Source organism: Carcharodon carcharias, chromosome 11, assembly GCF_017639515.1.
Source record: "Carcharodon carcharias isolate sCarCar2 chromosome 11, sCarCar2.pri, whole genome shotgun sequence".
Lineage (NCBI taxonomy): Eukaryota > Metazoa > Chordata > Chondrichthyes > Lamniformes > Lamnidae > Carcharodon > Carcharodon carcharias.
In genome coordinates this window covers 121,086,484-121,106,688 of record NC_054477.1, presented here as the reverse complement: position 1 = coordinate 121,106,688, position 20,205 = coordinate 121,086,484, and positions in this window count along the sequence as shown.

Sequence of the window (20,205 nt, the reverse complement as noted above, 5' to 3'; positions counted from 1 at the left end):
TCTGAAGTCAGGCCATTCTGAAGTCAAGCCATTCTGAAGTCACGCCATTCTGCACGCCATTCTGAAGTCACACCGTTCTGCACGCCATTCTGAGGTCACGCCATTCTGAAGTCACGCCATTCAGAAGTCACGCCGTTCTGAATTCACGCCGTTCTGAAGTCACGCCATTCTGCACACCATTCTGAAGTCACGCCATTCTGAAGTCACGCCATTCTGAAGTCACACCATTTTGAAGTCACACCGTTCTGCACTCCATTCTGAAGTCACTCCGTTCAGCACGCCTTTCTGAAGTCACACCATTCTGAAGTCACGCCATTCTGAAGTCACACCATGCTGAAGCACACCATTCTGAGTTAACGCCATTCTGAAGTAACGCCATTCTGAAGCACGCCATTCCTGAAGTCATGCCATTCTGAAGCACGCCATTCTGAAGCACGCCATTCTGAAGTCACACCGTTCTGCACGCCATTCAGAAGTCACGCCATTCTGAAGCACGCCATTCTGAAGTCACGCCATTCCGAAGTCACGCCATTCTGAAGTCACACCATTCTACAGGTCGTTCTGAAGTCACGCTGTTCTGAAGTCACACCATTCTGCACGCCGTTCTGAAGTCACACCATTCTGAATCACGCCGTCCTGAAGTCACACCATGCTGAAGCACACCGTTCTGAAGTCACACCATTCTGAAGTACGCCATTCTGAAGCACGCAATTCTGAAGTCTCGGCATTCTGAAGCACGCCATTCTGAAGTCACACCATTCTGCACGCCAATCTGAAGCACGCCATTCTGAAGTCACTCCATTCTGAAGTCACACCGTTCTGAAGCACTCCATTCTGAAGCACTCCATTCTGAAGCACGCCATTCTGAAGTCACGGATTTCTGGATGCCATTCTAAAGTCACACCATTCTGCACGCCATTCTGAAGCACGCCATTCTGAAGTCACGCCATTCTGAAGCACACTGTTCTGAAGTCACACCATTCTGAAGCACGCCATTCTGAAGTCACGCCATTCTGCAAGCCCTTCTGAAGCACGCCATTCTGACGCACACCATTCTGAAGACACGCCATTCTGAAGCACGCCATTCTGAAGTCATGCCATTCTGAAGCACGCCATTCTGAAGTCACGCCGTTCTGAAGTCACACCATTCTGCACGCCATTCTGAAGCACGGCATTCTGAAGTCACGCCATTCTGAGGCACGCCATTCTGAAGTCACGCCATTCTGAATTCACACCATTCTGAAGAACACTGTTCTGAAGTCACACCATTCTGAAGCACGCCATTCTGAAGTCACACCATTCTGCACGCCATTCTGAAGTCACGCCATTCTGAAGCACGCCGTTCTAAAGCACGTCATTCTGAAGTCACTCCATTCTGAAGCACGCCATTCTAAAGCACGCCATTCTGAAGTCACACCATTCTGCACGCCATTCTGAAGCAAGCCATTCTGAAGTCCTCACGCCATTCTGAAGCACGCCATCCTGAAGTCACAGCATTCTGCACGCCATTCTGAAGCACGCCATTCTGAAGTCACGCCATTCTGAAGCACGGCATTCTGAAGTCATGCCATTCTGAAGTCACACCGTTCTAATGTCACGCCATTCTGCACGCCATTCTGAAGTCACACCATTCTGCATGCCGTTCTTAAGTCACACCATTCGGCACGCCATTCTGAAGTCAGGCCATTCTGAAGTCAAGCCATTCTGAAGTCACACCATTCTGCACGCCATTCTGAAGTCACACCATTCTGCACGTCGTTCTGAAGTCACACCGTTCTGAAGTCATGCCATTCTGAAGCACGCCGTTCTGAAGTCACACCATTCTGAAAGACGCCATTCTGAAGTCACACCATTCTGCACGCCGTCCTGAAGTCACGCCATTCTGCAGCACGCCATTCTGAAACACGCCATTCTGAAGTCAAACCATTCTACATGTCGTTCTGAAGTCACGCCGTTCTGAAGTCACACCATTCTTCACGCCGTTCTGAAGTCACTCCATTCTGAAGTACGCCGTTCTGAAGACACAACATTCTGCACACCATTCTGAAGCACGCCATTCTGAAGCACGCCATTCTGAAGTCACGCCATTCTGAAGTCACGCCATTCCTGAAGTCAGACCATTCTGAAGTCACACCATTCTGCACGCCGTTCTGAAGTCACAACATTCTGAAGGACGCCATTCTGAGGTCACACTGTTCTGCACGCCATTCTGAAGTCACGCCATTCTGAAGTCACACCATTCTGAAGCACACCGTTCTGAAGTCACACCATTCTGAAGCATGCCATTCTGAAATCACGCCATTCTGAAGTCACACCTTTGTGAAGCACACCATTCTGCAAGCCATTCTGAGTCACGCCGTTCTGAAGTCACACCACTCTGAGGTCACGACGTTCTGAATTCACACCGTTCTAACGTCACGCCATTCTGAAGCACGCCATTCCGAAGCACGCCATTCTAGAGCATGCAGTTCTAAAGCACGTCATTCTGAAGTCACGCCATTCTGAGGCACGCCGTTCTAAAGCACGCCATTCTGAAGTCACACCATTCTGAAGCACGCCATTCTGAAGCACGCCATTCTGAAATCCTCACGCCATTCTGAAGCACGCCATTCTGAAGTCACAGCATTCTGCAAGCCATTCTGATGCACGCCATTCTGAAGTCCTCACGCCATTCTGAAGTACGCCATTCTGAAGTCACGCCATTCTGAAGTCACGCCATTCTGAAGTCACGCCTTTCTGAAGCACGCCATTCTGAAGTCTCGGCATTCTGAAGCACGCCATTCTGAAGTCACACCATTCTGCACGCCAATCTGAAGCACGCCATTCTGAAGTCACGCCATTCTAAAGTACGCCATTCTGAAGTCACGCCATTCTGAAGTCACACCGTTCTGAAGCACTCCATTCTGAAGAACTCCATTCTGAAGCACGCCATTCTGAAGTCATACCATTCTAAAGCACGCCATTCTGAAGTCATGCCGTTCTGAAGCACGCCATTCTGAAGTCACAGATTTCTGGAAGCCATTCTAAAGTCACACCATTCTGCACGCCATTCTGAAGCACGCCATTCTGAAGTAACGCCATTCTGAGGCACGCCCTTCTGAAGTCACACCATTCTGAAGCACACCGTTCTGAAGTCACACCATTCTGAAGCACGCCATTCTGAAGTCAGACCATTCTGCAAGCCCTTCTGAAGCACGCCATTCTGAAGTCACGCCATTCTGAAGTCACACCGTTCTGAAGCACACCGTTCTGAAGTCACACCATTCTGAAGCACGCCCTTCTGAAGACACGCCATTCTGAAGCACGCCATTCTGAAGTCACACCATTATGAAGCACGCCATTCTGAAGTCATGCCATTCTGAAGCACGCCATTCTGAAGTCACGCCGTTCTGAAGTCACACCATTCTGAATTCACACCATTCTGAAGTCATGCCATTCTGAAGTCACACCATTCTGCACGCCATTCTGAAGTCACGCCATTCTGAAGCACGCCATTCTGAAGCATGCCATTCTGAAATCCCTTCTGAAGCACGCCATTCTGAAGCACGCCATTCTGAAGTCACGCCATTCTGAAGTCACACCATTCTGAAGCACACCGTTCTGAAGTCACACCATTCTGATGCACGCCCTTCTGAAGTCATGCCATTCTGAAGCACGCCATTCTGAAGTCACGCCGTTCTGAAGTCACACCATTCTGAAGTCACGCCATTCTGAAGTCATGCCATTCTGAAGTCACACCATTCTGCACGCCATTCTGAAGTCACGCCATTCTGAAGCACACCGTTCTAAAGCACGTCATTCTGAAGCACGCCATTCTGAAGCACACCGTTCTAAAGCACGCCATTCTGAAGCACACCATTCTGAAGTCCTCACGCCATTCTGAAGCACGCCATCCTGAAGTCACAGCATTCTGCACGCCATTCTGAAGCATGCCATTCTGAAGTCACGCCATTCTGAAGTCACACCGTTCTAATGTCACGCCATTCTGCACGCCATTCTGAATTCAGGCCATTCTGAAGTCATGCCATTCTGCACGCCATTCTGAAGTCACACCATTCTGCATGCCGTTCTTAAGTCACACCATTCGGCACGCCATTCTGAAGTCAGGCCATTCTGAAGTCAAGCCATTCTGAAGTCACGCCATTCTGCACGCCATTCTGAAGTCACACCGTTCTGCACGCCATTCTGAGGTCACGCCATTCTGAAGTCACGCCATTCAGAAGTCACGCCGTTCTGAATTCACGCCGTTCTGAAGTCACGCCATTCTGCACACCATTCTGAAGTCACGCCATTCTGAAGTCACGCCATTCTGAAGCACGCCATTCCTGAAGTCATGCCATTCTGAAGCACGCCATTCTGAAGCACGCCATTCTGAAGTCACACCGTTCTGCACGCCATTCAGAAGTCACGCCATTCTGAAGCACGCCATTCTGAAGTCACGCCATTCCGAAGTCACGCCATTCTGAAGTCACACCATTCTACAGGTCGTTCTGAAGTCACGCTGTTCTGAAGTCACACCATTCTGCACGCCGTTCTGAAGTCACACCATTCTGAATCACGCCGTCCTGAAGTCACACCATGCTGAAGCACACCGTTCTGAAGTCACACCATTCTGAAGTACGCCATTCTGAAGCACGCAATTCTGAAGTCTCGGCATTCTGAAGCACGCCATTCTGAAGTCACACCATTCTGCACGCCAATCTGAAGCACGCCATTCTGAAGTCACTCCATTCTGAAGTCACACCGTTCTGAAGCACTCCATTCTGAAGCACTCCATTCTGAAGCACGCCATTCTGAAGTCACGGATTTCTGGATGCCATTCTAAAGTCACACCATTCTGCACGCCATTCTGAAGCACGCCATTCTGAAGTCACGCCATTCTGAACCACACTGTTCTGAAGTCACACCATTCTGAAGCACGCCATTCTGAAGTCACGCCATTCTGCAAGCCCTTCTGAAGCACGCCATTCTGACGCACACCATTCTGAAGACACGCCATTCTGAAGCACGCCATTCTGAAGCACGCCATTCTGAAGTCACGCCATTCTGAAGTCACACCATTCTGAAGCACACCGTTCTGAAGTCACACCATTCTGAAGCACGCCCTTCTGAAGACACGCCATTCTGAAGCACGCCATTCTGAAGTCATGCCATTCTGAAGCACGCCATTCTGAAGTCACGCCGTTCTGAAGTCACACCATTCTGCACGCCATTCTGAAGCACGGCATTCTGAAGTCACGCCATTCTGAGGCACGCCATTCTGAAGTCACACCATTCTGAAGAACACTGTTCTGAAGTCACACCATTCTGAAGCACGCCATTCTGAAGTCACGCCATTCTGCAAGCCCTTCTGAAGCACGCCATTCTGACGCACACCATTCTGAAGACACGCCATTCTGAAGCACGCCATTCTGAAGTCATGCCATTCTGAAGCACGCCATTCTGAAGTCACGCCATTCTGAGGCACGCCATTCTGAAGTCACACCATTCTGAAGAACACTGTTCTGAAGTCACACCATTCTGAAGCACGCCATTCTGAAGTCACGCCATTCTGCAAGCCCTTCTGAAGCACGCCATTCTGACGCACACCATTCTGAAGACACGCCATTCTGAAGCACGCCATTCTGAAGTCATGCCATTCTGAAGCACGCCATTCTGAAGTCACGCCGTTCTGAAGTCACACCATTCTGAATTCACACCATTCTGAAGTCATGCCATTCTGAAGTCACACCATTCTGCACGCCATTCTGAAGTCACTCCATTCTGAAGTCACGCCGTTCTGAAGTCACAACATTCTGCACACCATTCTGAAGCACGCCATTCTGAAGCACGCCATTCTGAAGTCACGCCATTCTGAAGTCACGCCATTCTGAAGCACGCCATTCCTGAAGTCAGACCATTCTGAAGTCACACCATTCTGCACGCCGTTCTGAAGTCACACCATTCTGAAGGACGCCATTCTGAGGTCACACTGTTCTGCACGCCATTCTGAAGTCACGCCATTCTGAAGTCACACCATTCTGAAGCACACCGTTCTGAAGTCACACCATTCTGAAGCATGCCATTCTGAAGTCATGCCATTCTGAAGCACGCCATTCTGAAGTCACGCCGTTCTGAAGTCACACCATTCTGAATTCACACCATTCTGAAGTCATGCCATTCTGAAGTCACACCATTCTGCACGCCATTCTGAAGTCACGCCATTCTGAAGCACGCCATTCTAAAGCACGCCATTCTGAAGTCACACCATTCTGCACGCCATTCTGAAGCACGCCATTCTGAAGTCCTCACGCCATTCTGAAGCACGCCATCCTGAAGTCACAGCATTCTGCACGCCATTCTGAAGCACGCCATTCTGAAGTCACGCCATTCTGAAGCACGGCATTCTGAAGTCACGCCATTCTGAGGCACGCCATTCTGAAGTCACACCATTCTGAAGCACACTGTTCTGAAGTCACACCATTCTGAAGCACGCCATTCTGAAGTCACGCCGTTCTGAAGTACGCCATTCTGAAGTCACGCCATTCTGAAGTCACGCCATTCTGAAGTCACGCCTTTCTGAAGCACGCCATTCTGAAGTCTCGGCATTCTGAAGCACGCCATTCTGAAGTCACACCATTCTGCACGCCAATTTGAAGCACGCCATTCTGAAGTCACGCCATTCTAAAGTACGCCATTCTGAAGTCACGCCATTCTGCATTCACACCGTTCTGAAGCACTCCATTCTGAAGCACTCCATTCTGAAGCACGCCATTCTGAAGTCATACCATTCTAAGGCACGCCATTCTGAAATCATGCCGTTCTGAAGCACGCCATTCTGAAGTCACAGATTTCTGGATGCCATTCTAAAGTCACACCATTCTGCACGCCATTCTGAAGCACGCCATTCTGAAGTCACGCCATTCTGAGGCACGCCATTCTGAAGTCACACCATTCTGAAGCACACCGTTCTGAAGTCAAACCATTCTGAAGCACGCCATTCTGAAGTCAGACCATTCTGCAAGCCCTTCTGAAGCACGCCATTCTGAAGCACACCATTCTGAAGTCACGCCATTCTGAAGTCACGCCTTTCTGAAGCACGCCATTCTGAAGTCTCGGCATTCTGAAGCACGCCATTCTGAAGTCACACCATTCTGCACGCCAATTTGAAGCACGCCATTCTGAAGTCACGCCATTCTAAAGTACGCCATTCTGAAGTCACGCCATTCTGCATTCACACCGTTCTGAAGCACTCCATTCTGAAGCACTCCATTCTGAAGCACGCCATTCTGAAGTCATACCATTCTAAGGCACGCCATTCTGAAATCATGCCGTTCTGAAGCACGCCATTCTGAAGTCACAGATTTCTGGATGCCATTCTAAAGTCACACCATTCTGCACGCCATTCTGAAGCACGCCATTCTGAAGTCACGCGATTCTGAGGCACGCCATTCTGAAGTCACACCATTCTGAAGCACACCGTTCTGAAGTCACACCATTCTGAAGCACGCCATTCTGAAGTCAGACCATTCTGCAAGCCCTTCTGAAGCACGCCATTCTGAAGTCACGCCATTCTGAAGTCACACCGTTCTGAAGCACACCGTTCTGAAGTCACACCATTCTGAAGCACGCCCTTCTGAAGACACGCCATTCTGAAGCACGCCATTCTGAAGTCACACCGTTCTGAAGCACACCGTTCTGAAGTCACACCATTCTGAAGCACGCCCTTCTGAAGACACGCCATTCTGAAGCACGCCATTCTGAAGTCACGCCGTTCTGAAGTCACACCATTCTGAATTCACACCATTCTGAAGTCATGCCATTCTGAAGTCACACCATTCTGCACGCCATTCTGAAGTCACGCCATTCTGAAGCACGCCATTCTGAAGTCACACCATTCTGCACGCCATTCTGAAGTCACGCCGTTCTAAAGCACGTCATTCTGAAGTCACGCCATTCTGAAGCACGCCGTTCTAAAGCACGCCATTCTGAAGTCACACCATTCTGCACGCCGTTCTGAAGTCACACCATTCTGAAGGACGCCATTCTGAGGTCACACTGTTCTGCACACCATTCTGAAGTCACGCCATTCTGAAGTCACACCGTTCTGAAGCACACCGTTCTGAAGTCACACCATTCTGAAGCACGCCCTTCTGAAGACACGCCATTCTGAAGCACGCCATTCTGAAGTCACACCGTTCTGAAGCACACCGTTCTGAAGTCACACCATTCTGAAGCACGCCCTTCTGAAGACACGCCATTCTGAAGCACGCCATTCTGAAGTCACGCCGTTCTGAAGTCACACCATTCTGAATTCACACCATTCTGAAGTCATGCCATTCTGAAGTCACACCATTCTGCACGCCATTCTGAAGTCACGCCATTCTGAAGCACGCCATTCTGAAGTCACACCATTCTGCACGCCATTCTGAAGTCACGCCGTTTTAAAGCACGTCATTCTGAAGTCACGCCATTCTGAAGCACGCCGTTCTAAAGCACGCCATTCTGAAGTCACACCATTCTGAAGCACGCCATTCTGAAGCACGCCATTCTGAAAGCCCTTCTGAAGCACGCCATTCTGAAGCACGCCATTCTGAAGTCACGCCATTCTGAAGTCACACCATTCTGAATCATGCCATTCTGAAGACACGCCATTCTGAAGCACGCCATTCTGAAGTCATGCCATTCTGAAGCACGCCATTCTGAAGTCCCGCCGTTCTGAAGTCACACCGTTCTGAATTCACACCATTCTGAAGTCATGCCATTCTGAAGTCACACCATTCTGCACGCCATTCTGAAGTCACGCCATTCTGAAGCACACCGTTCTAAAGCACGTCATTCTGAAACACGCCATTCTGAAGCACACCGTTCTAAAGCACGCCATTCTGAAGCACGCCATTCTGAAGTCCTCACGCCATTCTGAAGCACGCCATCCTGAAGTCACAGCATTCTGCACGCCATTCTGAAGCACGCCATTCTGAAGTCATGCCATTCTGAAGTCACGCCATTCTGAAGTCACACCGTTCTAATGTCACGCCGTTCTGCACGCCATTCTGAATTCAGGCCATTCTGAAGTCATGCATTCTGCATGCCATTCTGAAGTCACACCATTCTGCATGCCGTTCTTAAATCACACCATTCGGCACGCCATTCTGAAGTCAGGCCAATCTGAAGTCAAGCCATTCTGAAGTCACACCATTCTGAAGCATGCCATTCTGAAGTCACACCATTCTGCACGCCGTCCTGAAGTCACGCCATTCTGCAGCACGCCATTCTGAAACACGCCATTCTGAAGTCAAACCATTCTACATGTCGTTCTGAAGTCACGCCGTTCTGAAGTCACACCATTCTTCCTGCCGTTCTGAAGTCACTCCATTCTGAAGCACGCCGTTCTGAAGTCACAACATTCTGCACACCATTCTGAAGCACGCCATTCTGAAGCACGCCATTCTGAAGTCACGCCATTCTGAAGTCACGCCATTCTGAAGCACGCCATTCCTGAAGTCAGACCATTCTGAAGTCACTCCATTCTGCACGCCGTTCTGAAGTCACACCATTCTGAAGGACGCCATTCTGAGGTCACACTGTTCTGCACGCCATTCTGAAGTCACGCCATAATGAAGTCACACCATTCTGAAGCATGCCATTCTGAAATCACGCCATTCTGAAGTCACGCCATTGTGAAGCACGCCATTCTGCACGCCATTCTGAGTCACGCCACTCTGAAGTCACGCCACTCTGAGGTCACGACGTTCTGAATTCACACCGTTCTAACGTCACGCCATTCTGAAGCACGCCATTCTGAAGCACGCAATTCCTGAAGTCACACCATTCTGAAGTCACACCATTCTGAAGTCACACCATTTTGAAGCACACCATTCTGAAGTCACGCCATTCTGAAGTCACGCCATTCTGAAGTCACGCCATTGTGAAGCATTCCATTCTGCACGCCATTCTGAAGTCACACCAGTCTGAAGTCACGACATTCTGTAGTCACGCAGTTCAGAAGTCACACCGTTCTAACGTTTCGCCATTCTGAAGCACGCCATTCCTGAAGTCACACCATTCTGAAGTCACACCATTCTGAAGTCACACCATTCTGAAGCACACCATTCTGAAGTCATGCCATTCTGAAGACAAGCCATTCTGAAGCACGCCATTCCTGAAGTCATGCCATTCTGAAGCACGCCATTCTGAAGCACGCCATTCTGAAGTCACACCGTTCTGCACGCCATTCAGAAGCACGCCATTCTGAAGTCACACCGTTCTGCACGTCATTCTGAAGACACGCCATTCTGAAGCACGTCGTTCTAAAGCACGCCAATCTGAAGTCACACCATTCTGCACGCCATTCTGAAGCATGCCATTCTGAAGTCCTCACGCCATTCTGAAGTACGCCATTCTGAAGTCACACCATTCTGAAGCACTCCATTCTGAAGCACGCCATTCTGATGTCATGCCATTCTAAAGCACGCCATTCTGAAGTCATGCCGTTCTGAAGCACGCCATTCTGAAGTCACACCATTCTGAAGCACACCGTTCTGAAGTCAAACCATTCTGAAGCACACCATTCTGAAGTCACGCCATTCTGCACGCCCTTCTGAAGACACGCCATTCTGAATCACGCCATTCTGAAGTCATGCCATTCTGAAGCACGCCATTCTGAAGTCACGCCGTTCTGAAGTCACACCATTCTGAATTCACAGCATTCTGCACGCCATTCTGAAGTCACGCCACTCTGAAGCAGGCCGTTCTAAAGCACGTCATTCTGAAGACACGCCATTCTGAAGCACGTCGTTCTAAAGCACGCCAATCTGAAGTCACACCATTCTGCACGCCATTCTGAAGCATGCCATTCTGAAGTCCTCACGCCATTCTGAAGCACGCCATTCTGAATTCACACCATTCTGAAGCACTCCATTCTGAAGCGCGCCATTCTGATGTCATGCCATTCTAAAGTACGCCATTCTGAAGTCACGCCATTCTGAAGTCACACTGTTCTGAAGCACGCTATTCTGAAGTCACGCCATTCTGAGGCACGCCATTCTGAAGTCACACCGTTCTGAAGTCACACCATTCTGAAGCACACCGTTCTGAAGTCACACCATTCTGAAGCACGCCATTCTGAAGTCACGCCATTCTGCACACCCTTCTGAAGCACGCCATTCTGAAGCACGCCATTCTGAAGTCAAGCCATTCTGAAGTCACGCCATTCTGAAGCACGCCATTCCTGAAGTCACGCCATTCTGAAGTCACACCATTCTGCACGCCGTTCTGAAGTCGCACCATTCTGAAGGACGCCATTCTGAGGTCACACTGTTCTGCACACCATTCTGAAGTCACGCCATTCTGAAGTCACACCATTCTGAAGCACACCGTTCTGAAGTCATGCCATTCTGAAGCACGCCATTCTGAAGTCATGCCATTCTGAAGTCACACCATTCTGCACGCCATTCTGAAGTCACGCCATTCTGAAGCACGCCGTTCTAAAGCACGCCATTCTGAAGTCACACCATTCTGCACGCCATTCTGAAGAACGCCATTCTGAAGTCCTCACGCCATTCTGAAGTCACGCCATTCTGAAGCACGGCATTCTGAAGTCATGCCATTCTGAAGCATGCCATTCTGAAGTCATGCCATTCTGAAGTCACACCGTTCTAAAGTCATGCCATTCTGCTCGCCATTCTGAATTCAGGCCTTTCTGAAGTCATGCCATGCTGCACGCCATTCTGAAGTCACACCATTCTGCATGCCGTTCTTAAGTCACACCATTCGGCACGCCATTCTGAAGTCAGGCCATTCTGAAGTCAAGCCATTCTGAAGTCACACCATTCTGCACGCCATTCTGAAGTCACACCATTCTGCACGTCGTTCTGAAGTCACACCGTTCTGAAGTCATGCCATTCTGAAGCACGCCGTTCTGAAGTCACACCATTCTGAAGCACGCCATTCTGAAGTCACACCATTCTGCACGCCGTCTTGAAGTCACGCCATTCTGCACGCCGTTCTGAAGTCACGCCATTCTGAAGCACGCCATTCTGAAGCACACCATTCTGAAGTCACGCCATTCTGAAGCACGCCATTCTGAAACACGCCATTCTGAAGTCAAACCATTCTACATGTCGTTCTGAAGTCACGCCATTCTGAAGTCACGCCATTCTGAAGCACGCCATTCCTGAAGTCATGCCATTCTGAAGCACGCCATTCTGAAGCACGCCATTCTGAAGTCACACCGTTCTGCACGCCATTCAGAAGCACGCCATTCTGAAGTCACACCGTTCTGCACGCCATTCAGAAGCACGCCATTCTGAAGTCACGCTATTCTGAAGTCACACCATTATGCACGCCGTTCTGAAGTCACACCATTCTGAAGCAAGCCGTTCTGTAGTCACACCATTCTGAAGCACGCCATTCTGAGGTCACACTGTTCTGCACGCCATTCTGAAGTCACGCCATTCTAAAGTCATGCCATTCTGAAGTCACACCATTCTGAAGTCACACCATTCTGATGCACACCGTTCTGAAGTCACACCATTCTGAAGCACGCCATTCTGAATTCACGCCATTCTGAATCACACCATTCTGAAGTCATGCCATTCTGAAGCACGCCATTCTGAAGTCACGCCGTTCGGAAGACACATCATTCTGAATTCACACCATTCTGAAGTCATGCCATTTTGAAGTCACACCATTCTGAAGTCACACCATTCTGCACGCCATTCTGAAGTCACGCCATTCTAAAGCACGCCGTTCTAAAGCACGTCATTCTGAAGACACGCCATTCTGAAGCACGCCGTTCTAAAGCACGCCATTCTGAAGCACACCATTCTGAAGTCACGCCATTCTGAAGCACGCTATTCTGAAACACGCCATTCTGAAGTCAAACCATTCTACATGTCGTTCTGAAGTCACGCCATTCCGCAGCACGCCATTCTGAAGCACGCCATTCCTGAAGTCATGCGATTCTGAAGCACGCCATTCTGAAGCACGCCATTCGGAAGTCACACCGTTCTGCACGCCATTCAGAAGCACGCCATTCTGAAGTCACACCGTTCTGCATGCCATTCAGAAGCACGCCATTCTGACGTGACGCTATTCTGAAGTCACACCATGATGCACGCCGTTCTGAAGTCACACCATTCTGAAGCAAGCCGTTCTGAAGTCACATCATTCTGAAGCACGCCATTCTGAGGTCACACTGTTCTGCACGCCATTCTGAAGTCACGCCATTCTGAAGTAAGCCGTTCTGAATTCACACCATTCTGAAGCACGCCATTCTGAAGTCACACCATTCTGTACGCCGTCTTGAAGTCACGCCATTCTGCACGCCGTTCTGAAGTCACGCCATTCTGAAGCACGCCATTCTGAAGCACACCATTCTGAAGTCACGCCATTCTGAAGCACGCCATTCTGAAACACGCCATTCTGAAGTCAAACCATTCTACATGTCGTTCTGAAGTCACGCCATTCTGAAGTCACGCCATTCTGAAGCACGCCATTCCTGAAGTCACACCATTCTGAAGTCACACCATTCTGAAGTCACACCATTTTGAAGCACACCATTCTGAAGTCACGCCATTCTGAAGTCACGCCATTCTGAAGCACGCCATTCCTGAAGTCATGCCATTCTGAAGCACGCCATTCTGAAGCACGCCATTCTGAAGTAACACCGTTCTGCACGCCATTCAGAAGCACGCTATTCTGAAGTCACGCCATTCTGAAGTCACACCATTATGCACGCCGTGCTGAAGTCACACCATTCTGAAGCACGCTGTTCTGAAGTCACACCATTCTGAAGCACGCCATTCTAAGGTCACACTGTTCTGCACGCCATTCTGAAGTCACGCCATTCTGAAGTCACACAATTCTGAAGTCACGCCGTTCTGAAGTCACACCATTCTTCACGCCGTTCTGAAGTCACTCCATTCTGAAGCACGCCGTTCTGAAGTCACAACATTCTGCACACCATTCTGAAGCACGCCATTCTGAAGCACGCCATTCTGAAGTCACGCCATTCTGAAGCACGCCATTCCTGAAGTCAGACCATTCTGAAGTCACACCATTCTGCACGCCGTTCTGAAGTCACACCATTCTGAAGGAGGCCATTCTGAGGTCACACTGTTCTGCACGCCATTCTGAAGTCACGCCATTCTGAAGTCACACCATTCTGAAGCATGCCATTCTGAAATCACGCCATTCTGAAGTCACGCCATTGTGAAGCACGCCATTCTGCACGCCATTCTGAGTCACGCCACTCTGAAGTCACCCCACTCTGAGGTCACGACGTTCTGAATTCACACCGTTCTAACGTCACGCCATTCTGAAGCACGCCATTCTGAAGCACGCCATTCCTGAAGTCACACCATTCTGAAGTCACACCATTCTGAAGTCACACCATTTTGAAGCACACCATTCTGAAGTCACGCCATTCTGAAGTCACGCCATTCTGAAGCACGCCATTCCTGAAGGCATGCCATTCTGAAGCACGCCATTCTGAAGCACGCCATTCTGAAGTAACACCGTACTGCACGCCATTCAGAAGCACGCTATTCTGAAGTCACGCCATTCTGAAGTCACACCATTATGCACGCCGTGCTGAAGTCACACCATTCTGAAGCACGCTGTTCTGAAGTCACACCATTCTGAAGCACGCCATTCTAAGGTCACACTGTTCTGCACCCCTTCTGAAGACACGCCATTCTGAAGCACGCCATTCTGAAGTCATGCCATTCTGAAGCACGCCATTCTGAAGTCACGCCGTTCTGAAGTCACACCATTCTGAATTCACACCATTCTGAAGTCATGCCATTCTGAAGTCGCACCATTCCGCACGCCATTCTGAAGTCACGCCATTCTGAAGCACGCCGTTCTAAAGCACGTCATTCTGAAGTCACGCCATTCTGAAGCACGCCGTTCTAAAGCACGCCATTCTGAAGTCACACCATTCTGAAGCCCGCCATTCTGAAGCACGCCATTCTGAAAGCCCTTCTGAAGCACGCCATTCTGAAGCACGCCATTCTGAAGTCCTCACGCCATTCTGAAGCACGCCATCCTGAAGTTACAGCATTCTGCACGCCATTCTGTAGCATGCCATTCTGAAGTCACGCCATTCTGAAGTCACACCGTTCTAATGTCACGCCATTCTGCACACCATTCTGAATTCAGGCCATTCTGAAGTCATGCCATTCTGCACGCCATTCTGAAGTCACACCATTCTGCATGCCGTTCTTAAGTCACACCATTCGGCACGCCATTCAGAAGTCACGCCGTTCTGAATTCACGCCGTTCTGAAGTCACGCCATTCTGCACAACATTCTGAAGTCACGCCATTCTGAAGACACGCCATTCTGAAGTCACACCATTCTGAAGTCACGCCATTCTGAAGTCACACCATGCTGAAGCACACCATTCTGAGTTAACGCCATTCTGAAGCACGCCATTCTGAAGCACGCCATTCTGAAGCACGCCGTTCTAAAGCACGTCATTCTGAAGACGCACCATTCTGAGGCACGCCGTTCTAAAGCACGCCATTCTGAAGTCACACTATTCTGCACGCCATTCTGAAGCACGCCATTCTGAAATCCTCACGCCATTCTGAAGCACGCCATTCTGAAGTCACAGCATTCTGCAAGCCATTCTGAAGCACGCTATTCTGAAGTCCTCACGCCATTCTGAAGTACGCCATTCTGAAGTCACGCCATTCTGAAGTCACATCTTTCTGAAGCACGCCATTCTGAAGTCTCGGCATTCTGAAGCACGCCATTCTGAAGTCACACCATTCTGCACGCCAAACAGAAGCACGCCATTCTGAAGTCACGCCATCTGAAGTCACACCGTTCTGAAGCACTCCATTCTGAAGCACTCCATTCTGAAGCACGCCATTCTGAAGTCATACCATTCTAAAGCACGCCATTCTGAAGTCATGCCGTTCTGAAGCACGCCATTCTGAAGTCACGGATTTCTGGATGCCATTCTAAAGTCACACCATTCTGCACGCCATTCTGAAGCACGCCATTCTGAAGTCACGCCATTCTGAGGCACGCCATTCTGAAGTCACACCATTCTGAAGAACACTGTTCTGAAGTCACACCATTCTGAAGCACGCCATTCTGAAGTCACAGCATTCTGCAAGCCATTCTGAAGCACGCTATTCTGAAGTCCTCACGCCATTCTGAAGTACGCCATTCTGAAGTCACGCCATTCTGAAGTCACGCCATTCTGAAGTCACGCCATTCTGAAGCACGCCATTCTGAAGTCTCGGCATTCTGAAGCACGCCATTCTGAAGTCACACCATTCTGCACGCCAAACAGAAGCACGCCATTCTGAAGTCACGCCATCTGAAGTCACACCGTTCTGAAGCACTCCATTCTGAAGCACTCCATTCTGAAGCACGCCATTCTGAAGTCATACCATTCTAAAGCACGCCATTCTGAAGTCATGCCGTTCTGAAGCACGCCATTCTGAAGTCACAGATTTCTGGATGCCATTCTAAAGTCACACCATTCTGCACGCCATTCTGAAGCACGCCATTCTGAAGTCACGCCATTCTGAGGCACGCCATTCTGAAGTCACACCATTCTGAAGAACACTGTTCTGAAGTCACACCATTCTGAAGCACGCCATTCTGAAGTCACGCCATTCTGCAAGCCCTTCTGAAGCACGCGATTCTGAAGCACGCCATTCTGAAGTCATGCCATTCTGAAGCACGCCATTCTGAAGTCACGCCGTTCTGAAGTCACACCATTCTGTATTCACACCATTCTGAAGTCATGCCATTCTGAAGTCACACCATTCTGCACGCCATTCTGAAGTCACGCCATTCTGAAGCACGCCGTTCTAAAGCACGTCATTCTGAAGTCACGCCATTCTGAAGCACGCCATTCTAAAGCACGCCATTCTGAAATCACACCATTCTGCACGCCATTCTGAAGCACGCCATTCTGAAGTCCTCACGCCATTCTGAAGCACGCCATCCTGAAGTCACAGCATTCTGCACGCCATTCTGAAGCACGCCATTCTGAAGTCATGCCATTCTGAAGTCACGCCATTCTGAAGTCACACCGTTCTAATGTCACGCCGTTCTGCACGCCATTCTGAATTCAGGCCATTCTGAAGTCATGCATTCTGCATGCCATTCTGAAGTCACACCATTCTGCATGCCGTTCTTAAATCACACCATTCGGCACGCCATTCTGAAGTCAGGCCAATCTGAAGTCAAGCCATTCTGAAGTCACACCATTCTGAAGCATGCCATTCTGAAGTCACACCATTCTGCACGCCGTCCTGAAGTCACGCCATTCTGCAGCACGCCATTCTGAAACACGCCATTCTGAAGTCAAACCATTCTACATGTCGTTCTGAAGTCACGCCGTTCTGAAGTCACACCATTCTTCATGCCGTTCTGAAGTCACTCCATTCTGAAGCACGCCGTTCTGAAGTCACAACATTCTGCACACCATTCTGAAGCACGCCATTCTGAAGCACGCCATTCTGAAGTCACGCCATTCTGAAGTCACGCCATTCTGAAGCACGCCATTCCTGAAGTCAGACCATTCTGAAGTCACTCCATTCTGCACGCCGTTCTGAAGTCACATCATTCTGAAGGACGCCATTCTGAGGTCACACTGTTCTGCACGCCATTCTGAAGTCACGCCATTCTGAAGTCACACCATTCTGAAGCATGCCATTCTGAAATCACGCCATTCTGAAGTCACGCCATTGTGAAGCACGCCATTCTGCACGCCATTCTGAGTCACGCCACTCTGAAGTCACGCCACTCTGAGGTCACGACGTTCTGAATTCACACCGTTCTAACGTCACGCCATTCTGAAGCACGCCATTCTGAAGCACGCCATTCCTGAAGTCACACCATTCTGAAGTCACACCATTCTGAAGTCACACCATTTTGAAGCACACCATTCTGAAGTCACGCCATTCTGAAGTCACGCCATTCTGAAGCACGCCATTCCTGAAGTCATGCCATTCTGAAGCACGCCATTCTGAAGCACGCCATTCTGAAGTAACACCGTTCTGCACGCCATTCAGAAGCACGCTATTCTGAAGTCACGCCATTCTGAAGTCACACCATTATGCACGCCGTGCTGAAGTCACACCATTCTGAAGCACGCTGTTCTGAAGTCACACCATTCTGAAGCACGCCATTCTAAGGTCACACTGTTCTGCACGCCATTCTGAAGTCACGCCATTCTGAAGTCACACAATTCTGAAGTCACACCATTCTGAAGTCACACCATTCTGAAGCACTTCGTTCTGAAGTCACACCATTCTGAAGCACGCCATTCTGAAGTCACGCCATTCTGCACGCCCTTCTGAAGCACGCCATTCTGAATCACGCCATTCTGAAGTCACGCCATTCTGAAGTCACGCCATTCTGAAGCACGCCATTCCCGAAGTCAGAGCATTCTGAAGTCACACCATTCTGCATGCCGTTCTGAAGTCACACCATTCTGAAGGAAGCCATTCTGAGGTCACACTGTCCTGCACGCCATTCTGAAGTCACACCATTCTGAAGCACGCCATTCTGAAGTCACGCCATTCTGAAGTCACACCATTCTGAAGCACGCCATTCTGAAGTCACGCCATTCTGCACGCCCTTCTGAAGCACGCCATTCTGAATCACGCCATTCTGAAACACGCCATTCTGAAGTCAAACCATTCTACATGTCGTTCTGAAGTCACGCCGTTCTGAAGTCACACCATTCTTCATGCCGTTCTGAAGTCACTCCATTCTGAAGCACGCCGTTCTGAAGTCACAACATTCTGCACACCATTCTGAAGCACGCCATTCTGAAGCACGCCATTCTGAAGTCACGCCATTCTGAAGTCACGCCATTCTGAAGCACGCCATTCCTGAAGTCAGACCATTCTGAAGTCACTCCATTCTGCACGCCGTTCTGAAGTCACACCATTCTGAAGGACGCCATTCTGAGGTCACACTGTTCTGCATGCCATTCTGAAGTCACGCCATTCTGAAGTCACACCATTCTGAAGCATGCCATTCTGAAATCACGCCATTCTGAAGTCACGCCATTGTGAAGCACGCCATTCTGCACGCCATTCTGAGTCACGCCACTCTGAAGTCACGCCACTCTGAGGTCACGACGTTCTGAATTCACACCGTTCTAACGTCACGCCATTCTGAAGCACGCCATTCTGAAGCACGCCATTCCTGAAGTCACACCATTCTGAAGTCACACCATTCTGAAGTCACACCATTTTGAAGCACACCATTCTGAAGTCACGCCATTCTGAAGTCACGCCATTCTGAAGCACGCCATTCCTGAAGTCATGCCATTCTGAAGCACGCCATTCTGAAGCACGCCATTCTGAAGTAACACCGTTCTGCACGCCATTCAGAAGCACGCTATTCTGAAGTCACGCCATTCTGAAGTCACACCATTATGCACGCCGTGCTGAAGTCACACCATTCTGAAGCACGCTGTTCTGAAGTCACACCATTCTGAAGCACGCCATTCTAAGGTCACACTGTTCTGCACGCCATTCTGAAGTCACGCCATTCTGAAGTCACACAATTCTGAAGTCACACCATTCTGAAGTCACACCATTCTGAAGCACTTCGTTCTGAAGTCACACCATTCTGAAGCACGCCATTCTGAAGTCACGCCATTCTGCACGCCCTTCTGAAGCACGCCATTCTGAATCACGCCATTCTGAAGTCACGCCATTCTGAAGTCACGCCATTCTGAAGCACGCCATTCCCGAAGTCAGAGCATTCTGAAGTCACACCATTCTGCATGCCGTTCTGAAGTCACACCATTCTGAAGGAAGCCATTCTGAGGTCACACTGTCCTGCACGCCATTCTGAAGTCACACCATTCTGAAGCACGCCATTCTGAAGTCACGCCATTCTGAAGTCACACCATTCTGAAGTCACACCATTCTGAAGTCACACCATTCTGAAGCACTTCGTTCTGAAGTCACACCATTCTGAAGCACGCCATTCTGAAGTCACGCCATTCTGCACGCCCTTCTGAAGCACGCCATTCTGAATCACGCCATTCTGAAGTCACGCCATTCTGAAGTCACGCCATTCTGAAGCACGCCATTCCCGAAGTCAGAGCATTCTGAAGTCACACCATTCTGCATGCCGTTCTGAAGTCACACCATTCTGAAGGAAGCCATTCTGAGGTCACACTGTCCTGCACGCCATTCTGAAGTCACACCATTCTGAAGCACACCGTTCT